The following is an 8648-nucleotide window of genomic DNA, read 5'->3' as shown; positions in this document are numbered from 1 at the left end:
TCCAGCGCTGCCCTTGGCATTGCATTTTTTGCCTTTTCTGGCTGTGGTTATGTCCACCTGCCCAGTGGATCAGTAGTCTTCAAGGCATCTTGGTCATGAACTGGGACTTGGCTTATCCAGTGGTGGTTGGAACCAGGCCAAGGACTAGACAAAACCACTTCCATGACATGGCTTCTTAATTCCCAATGCAACGAGGATTGCAAGCAGAATTTCTCTGAATTTGACTCCAGAAAACAATCACTGAACCAAAAGGCAAGGTCACCAAACAGCTACTTTCCTCCCTCCATTCTCTCCTTTCTTCCTCCCTGGGAAAGTACAAAATAATTTTGCAGGTTTTGGCACACAAAAGTTGCCCACCACCTCCCCTGGTAAACTAGGTTTCAAGTCACTAAGTCATGTAAACGGATAATGCGATACTCATTATTCTGGACATCATTTTCAGGTTATTTGATGCTTTAATTGGTTGTTGGTGGTGGTTGTGGTAGGGGGCCTGAACTCTAGGTCTTGGTGCTGTCTCTGAGCTCTTCAGCTCAAGACTTGTGCTCTACCACTTGAGCCCAATGCCATTTCCACTTTTCTCTGCTTATGTGGTGCTGAGGAATTGAACCCAGGACATCATGCATGCAAGACAAGCACTCTACCACTGAATCTCCTTCCCGGCCCCAATGCTTTAATTCTTTTAAATTTATTTTTGTCAGTCATAGGGATTGAAATCAAGACCAGGGTGTAACATATCCCTGAGTTCTTCAGCTCCAGGGAAGCACTCTACCACTTGAGCCACAGTGCCACTTACTGTTTCTAGATAAGTGACTCTCAGACTTTCTTGTTAGGGTTTGATTTGAACCATGAATTTTAAAATTATTTTTCTTCTACTTGTTTATTGGAACATTAGTTTTTCTGAAATTTAAAGTTTTCTGTAAACTTTTGTTTTCAAATAATCCAACAGCATTAAAAATTACATTTAGAAGCTATATTGTAGAACATCTTTTTGAAATTCTTATGTTAAGATGAAATTCTTATTCTTTGTAGATAAATTCCATTAAAGTCCAAATGGGAAATATGCTAATTTCAGCAGCCTTGAGTCTCCTTCCTATTTTTTTTCTCTCTACTATCTTTTCTTGTTCTGGAACAAGTGTCATGGACTGTCCAAACATTCAAAGGAAGCTTATTCCATTAATTTAATAGAAAAGGAATGCGGCCTGCCTGTATCTCAAGGCAACTTTGAGTAGCTTAATCTGAAAATTCACACCAGTGAGTTTTCAAATTTATGTTATTAATTTTTTAAACCATTCATTAAAGAGGTTCCAAATAGCAAGAATAAAAAACAATGTTCTGCTTTCTAAGAATGTTTTAAAAGCTAGTAATTCAACAAAACACATTCTATTCTTCCAAGATTCCATGGTGAATAATTTCTCTTTTATCATAACCTTGACACTGACCCCTCCCTTCAAACTTGTAGCTTTATTCAGTTTTCTTGTTCCAGCTTTTGTTTTGGTACCAGCATCCGTAATCTCCTTGTAGTATTTGACAATGAAATTCCATTTGTTGTTAGAAAGCTCAATTAATATTGCCAAAGTCAGGTTCATGACCATATCACAGAGCATAAACTATTTAATATCATTAATGTGATCCTATGCAACTATTCCACCAATTAATATAAGTACCACATAATTTGTATCTTCATATAACTTTTAAAATGCAAAGTAGTTCCATATCTATGTCATAAAATAATTCAGAATACTAGTAGAAGAGATTAAGCTAAGCCTTTTATATCATCCCCAATAATTTATGTAGAATTTTCTTTTCTCATTAACATTCACCTTAGGGCCTTCTTTTGCTAGCAACAAGTTATAAGTCATGTCCTTGGATTTTAGTCATCTCTGAGTAACGTCTTTTCTTTCCACTGCCAGTTAGTCCCCCGTGTTAAATACCTGAGGAATTACTTGTCCCAATGTGCCTGCAAGAGGAGTATCCAAGTCGACTGTCTGTAACCACTCATCACTTACTTTGTTTGGGGATGGGGTATCAGAGACAAGGGTTTCATGGATCAGGTGGCTGGAACCATGGTATTATGAATTATGGTAGCAGAAAAGAGTAGCAGAGACTAAGATACCAGGGAAATGGTAATTGTGACTGTAATTGCTGAGTTGCAGTGGCAGGAAATTGGGTAGCAACAACAGTTAATACTGGCATACAAAACTGTTTAGCAAGGACAAGAAAGCATAGAAAAAGTGAAAGAGTAAAAGTTGTGAGGGATTGTGGGGCACAATCAGGGCAACAAGGTCATGGGTGTGAAAATGGGTAGCCAGTACTACGCTAGAAGCAATTGGAATGGTGGGCTGATGTGGTTCAAAACTCTGGGTTTGCCTCTCCAGTTTTGGCTGTTAGATCTTTAGGGAACTACCTCTAGCAGCTCATTATCAGCTTGTTGTGTTCAGGCACGTGCCATCTATAAATACCTACTCCAAGTAGATTGCATTCTTTGACACCAGCTATATTATCTTTGCCCTAAGCATCCTGAGAGACCACACTCCACAATGCTGCAGAACAGGCTCCACATAGTGAGTTGCAATCACCTCAAACAACACTTGCTGCTCCTCTCTAGTGTCAATTATCATGATAGAAAGGGATCTGAGATGTGCTCAACAGCAGTGCTCTGAGAAGTTGCCAAATCTTACCCTGGCATTCTGGGAGCTCCCTAGAAATGGGCAAGAGCATTTACTGATGCTCTTCCAACTTCTCTCTGTGGCTTTAGACAGCCAGAGTGTTCTACCTCAGATGGGATACTTTGATGTCCAGGAAGCCTCGAATTAGCTCCATCTTCTCTCTCTAGGTGCTCATCATCTTCAGCTGCCTCTCCATTTCCCTCCAGGTAGCTCGCTTCATCTCCACTTCCTTTGAATTGCGCTTCATGTCAACCTGTGGCTATCACACCAAGCCCTTCCACTTTCTCATCTATCTCTCTAGCTGTGAATCTAGCACAACAAGCTACGTGTAACTTTTTTTATCTGTTTATCAAGATTTGAGCTGGAATCCCAGGTGGTACTAGCTAACTGAGAACATGGGGAACATCTTAAATACTCCCCTGCCATTCACTGCTCATTGAGAAAGATGCAAATGTGTGGTGGTCAGTCTCTCCTTCTCCATTTCTTGTTCAGTAGAATAAAGTGAAGTCACAATGGGGATACTAGACAGCTGCTATGTCAGCAAGTGACCCAACCAAAGATAATTTAGTGAGGGGATACTTATCAAATGTAGTAGGATAAACCCACATATTTGTAGGAAACTACTAAGGGCTTTCATCAAACTAGTTATTTTATGTCCCAAGTGGCAGACCAATCTTAGGTTTTCCCCTAGATCTTCCTGATCTGAAGGCCTGAGGACTCCTACATACAACACAGACCTAATGACATGGGTGAATAGAAAAGTAGGCGAGTATGGATTAGTATTCTGAAGGTGTGATAATCTGTTGTCTTGTCATGATTACCATTAAATCAATGTCCTTTCTCTGACCTTCACCATATCTCTTTATTTGGCATAATTGGTAGGTTTCTTAGTGTGTCATTTTCTCCTATTAGTTCAGTGCACAGGTTAAAATATTAGCATGCCAAACCATGGGTTTCCATTATGCTAGTAGACGTTTTCCCTTCTAGGACCTTCCTCCCAGATAATTCTCTTCTGGGGCCCTCATATGCATATACTCAGAGAAGTGAATGTCTCACAAACCATGGAACATAGTTGCTCAATGATGATTAGCTAACATAGAGACTCAAATAGTTTTGGTCTGGAGCCTTTCTGAGAGGCCGTGTACTATATATGTGGGCAACATTGACAGAAACTCCTCAGAGCAATATCACTGGCAGCAAGTGAGCACTGACTACTACTCAGCCCTTACTAGTTCTACCTCGGGTATGAGCACATGAACAACCTTGATTAGCTTATTACACAGTGCCCCCATCAATGAAATCGTTTTGAGCCTAGGAGAAAATCTCCATTGGGAGTAGACATAAGAAACAGATGATACCCCACACTCAAGTGCTCCAGAAGAACAGAGTGTAAGGCTGTCTACACAATTGAGAAATAGGATTCTGAGGGTGGGAAAGGATGAGTTTAGATAGCAAACTTAGAAGTAATTATAAGTTTCTGAATTCCTAACCTAACTTCCTCTGCCCCTCAGATCAAATTCAGGAAGTGGTGGAATGTTTATGATCACAAAATGAAGTTTTTAATCCCAGGCCCAAACTCTAGGTGTTCTTGTTACATCTTCCCATGTAAAAGGTCAGAAAGACAAAGGGGAAGGGAGCCCCATGCACAGGAATATAATTGGAGCTTACAAGTCACTGAAATCTCTGACTTTCTATGTTGAAGGTAAGATAAAAGGCAGCTTGAGTTTCTAAGAACTCAGTTTCTAGGCTATATGGCTCCTTCAGAACTTCTTTCCCTCCTCCTATGTTTTGAGAGCAACATCTAGTACAGTGCTTCTGTCTCTTAGGTACAATCTTTCTCTTCACACAAAGCTTAAAGTAGACAATAGCTGGAAGCTGCTATTAAATCCAAAAAGAATAAAATAGCACAAGTAAGTGCTTCTGCTGAATTCCTGGACCCAACATGTTCCAAATTCTGAAGACAAAATGATTATGGGTGAGTACTAACAACTTCCACAGAATGGTGAGCTTAGAAAAATTTTCCCAAGCAGGTTCTGTCCAGATTATTACTATGGCTAAAATCTACTGGATCAATGAACTTACAGACAGTACAAGTCAGAAAAGTGTAAGATATTGAGTCCCCAAAGAAGAAACTGGACCAAGAAGAGAAAACTTATCATTGCTGGAAAAGGAGGAAGACAACTAGGAGAACGTTTCTCTGAATATGGACATGGATATAATTATAACAAAAATGTAAGTTGTGGCTCATCAGTACAAACTATCAAATCAAACCTCACTAAAGCTAAAAATATAACATAAAAATAAAAAACACCTATTTAGATTTCAGTACTAACATGTATTTTAAGGAGTGTGTGTGGGGATGGTGGTCTGAGATTATATATGGGACAGCATTGGTTCTTAAAAATCATCATATTGACACTATCCTTTAGGTTTCCCATTCAAGTCTGGTAGCTTTCTAGCTCTACCACTTGAAAAACACAATTCTCGCTTTCTTCTGGTTAACTAGATAAACATGTATTGGATATGTCAACCTGGATTTGTACAAACTATGACCTTCAGATCTTACTGTATGGAATAGGTAATGTATGAGTGTGAGCCACTATGCTTAGCCCAGTATTTCCTATAAGTTACTTAATCTTTCTGAATCTCAGCTTCTTCCTGTGTGGAAAGTGAAAAGAATTACTTTGTGGACCTTAGAATCTGGTGGGAGTTATGACTGAGTACAGGAAGTGTAAGTGTTCAGGATGTGTGGACAGAGTCTGACACTCTCATAAAACTACTGATATTTATATGAAATGAATTCCAGGAATTCGAAACAAGAGGGATTTTCCTATTCTTGTTTATCCATTTATGGGCATTGAGGGAGCCAGAGATATTCAATGAGAACAGGGAAACAAATGCAGCAGTTGTACTCTGTAGATATTATGTTCACAATGAGGTATAACACTGTGGACAGGGACAGGAGGGAAAATCAGAGAGAGAGTGCAAAGGAAGTGATGAGATTGTCAAACAAGAAATGAACTCATTACCTGACTTACAAAATGGTGATCCATATGTATACTACCTTTAACAATAACAATTTGAAAAATCCAGGTTTCTGATTCTTTCCTCCAGTTTTTGTAGGTGCCCTTAAGACTCAGGCCCACCAATGGAGTTTTTAAAGGTCAATTTATATGATAATGAATATAGAGCCAGAATCTCTTAAGAAATGTTATAAAAAGTATTTCATTCTTACTACCAGTTTCTCTTTGAGTGGCAATTCTATATGTTGTTGGCAGAGATTTTTTTAGTCTTTTTTCAGTACTTGTGAGGTGTTGAAATCCTTCTGAAAGCTTTGCAACAGATGTCGGCTATATCTTGGCCCTAAATAAAATGACAATCAACCTTTAAAACTAATGTACTTGAGTATGAGGATTATTTATTTATTTTATTAGTTGATGTTGGTGAACTCTGGGCCTAGTTGCTGTCCTTCAGCTCTTCAGCTCAAGACTAGTGCTCTACCACTTAAGCCACAGTACCACTTCCACCTTTTTCTGCTTAGATGGTGCTGAGGAATCAAACCCAGGGTCTCACGCATTCAAGGTAAGCTGTTAACCATTGATCCACCTTCTCAGCCCTTATGAGTGGTATTTTTGTGCAGGGGTGTATCAAGAAAATATATTGAGCAAATGTATTCATTTGCCACTAGACATATTCAAAATTATGAATTATCTGATATTTTAATGAATAAAACTATCATTGTTACTAGGAATTTTTTGTCTCCCCATGATAAAAACATAGAGGAGGTATTTTAAACTAAAACTACAAAATAAATTTTAAGATCTTGATACTAACAAATATGTCCAGGTGTTATTACATTAAACAGAAAATTCAAAATGGTTTTTCTTCATGAATACCGAGATCAAAGGTCTTATAATACTTATTTCAAAATGCAAATTAAAGGGAAAATCAGTCAGGAGGTAAAATTTATATTGAATGTTAATTTTTAAAGAAGAAAAGAAGATCCTAGATGGCAGACTAAAGTCAAAGCAATATCAGAGCTCTATGTGCTCAATAATAAATAAGAAGCCTTAATTGAAAAATTGAGCTGGAATATGCACATAGGACAAAGATAAGCAATCAGAGTCCACCACCAACAAAGAAACACCATAATGTATACCTCAGAAAAAAGAAAAATTTCAGACCAGGGCTCAACAAAGGATAGCCTTTGATACACATCCATCCCCCTACACACACACACACACACACACACAAGCACACACACACACCCACACACACAAGAATGTATGCAACAACTCAACCTACTCACATCCATTCAACATGAATCAAAGATCATCCTGTAATATTTGAAACTTTAAAAGTTTTAAGTCTTGTAAATAATTGATAACAGATTCATAAGCAATTATTTTCTGAATAACACTCTGATATGGAAATGAGAATTCATGGTGGTTATAACTACTTAAACATTTTTGAATCTTGAAAGAATTAAACAAGAGACTATCTGAATTTTGGGACTATATTTCTACCAGCTATTCTGCAAAGGCTTAATAAGAAGTTATGAAATCCAAAATTAAATACCAAATTAATACAATTAATACTTGTGTAAGTGAAGTGAAAGACACTGATCAGAGACCTATGCTGCCTCCAGTTCTCAGCCGATTGCACACTGTGGCACCTTTGATTCTGCTGGGCTAAGCCCACAGTTGTCTTCCCCAGAGCCATGGCCATGTTGGGGTTGGAGTTGCGAGCTCTGTGGATAGGTTGGGAGGCCACGGGGGAGGCCCAGCTGGGGTTGGGGCTGGGGATGGTAAGGAGAGGACGGGAGGCCCTGGCAGATGCTGGTGAAGGGAGGAAGGAGGCAGTAGGCCAGTGGCTCAGAAAGCAGCAGCCCCAAAGGCAGCTGGGTTCTGGAGAGTGTCTGTGAGGTGCGGAGTTTGGCCCCTGGGGCCCGGTGGCTGGGTGAAGAGAGGAAGGAGTTTCAAATCATACCGAGACAATGAGAAATGAGACAACCATGGCTGAAGAATTTCAAGAACAAAGGCAGGGACTTGTAGGTAAACTCTGGGGTCTGGGAGGGCAGCAATGCTGGGCCAGTGGTGGTCATGCTTCTCTGGAGGCCCTTGGAAGTGAGTGAGGGCCAGCTTTGCTGTGGGCTAGGCCTCAGTCTCCCCTTGAAGCAGGCATCAGGAATTGCCAGCAGAGCCTCAGTCTGCCCCACAGACCTCGCCTGGTGTGGGTGCTGCAGACCAGGCAGCTGCTGGGAGGCTTTGTGCAGCAGGGCAAAAGAAGAATGGTTGGTGGGCACTGCTCCATACCACCAGGTCCAGGGCCACTGCGGAAGTTCTGGCTCTGGATCAGGACCAGGGACTGACCTCCAGACAAGTGGTCTCTGGTGACCTGCGTGGTGGCTGCCAAGTGTGGGCTTGGAACTTCCTTAACATGGCTGAGGAGTCTCCACAGAGAGGCGCATTTGTTCCTGTTCCTCTCCCATCTTTTGGATTCCTGCTGTCCTCAAACCTCGTGCCATGTCCATCTATAAGAGTCATCTTCTCCTGGCCTCTGAGATGCCATCCCGGAGATGCTCACAGGGCTGCCCCCTTATGGTTCACCATGCATGCAGGGCTCACAGGGTGCCATCCTCCAGGCAAAGTGTACTCCCATTTCAGCTTGGCCACCCTGCTTAAGGGAATACAAACTGCATTCTTACACAGAAAGCCAGGGGAACACAAGGCTGTCCTGCAGTCTAAGTCATGATGTGACTCCTCCTGTTCAGGTGTGGGGTAACTGTGGAGCCAACCACCCCATTATGTTTGATAATTTAAAAGGAAGAGGAAAAAGCTTCATTGTCACAGATAGAGCTGCCACTGGAGTTCTCAATGTACACTAGTCTTGTGCTGAGATAAGGATCCCCAAAGACCACCAAGGAGCCAATTCCCATGCGAGCACATGAGAATCATTTATTGCAAACTTGAGACTGGACTC

This window comes from Dipodomys spectabilis, unplaced genomic scaffold (genome assembly GCF_019054845.1).
Source record: "Dipodomys spectabilis isolate Male_0828 unplaced genomic scaffold, ASM1905484v1 ptg000336l, whole genome shotgun sequence".
In the NCBI taxonomy this organism is placed as follows: Eukaryota; Metazoa; Chordata; class Mammalia; order Rodentia; family Heteromyidae; genus Dipodomys; species Dipodomys spectabilis.
Note: the sequence above shows the minus strand (reverse complement) of the source record.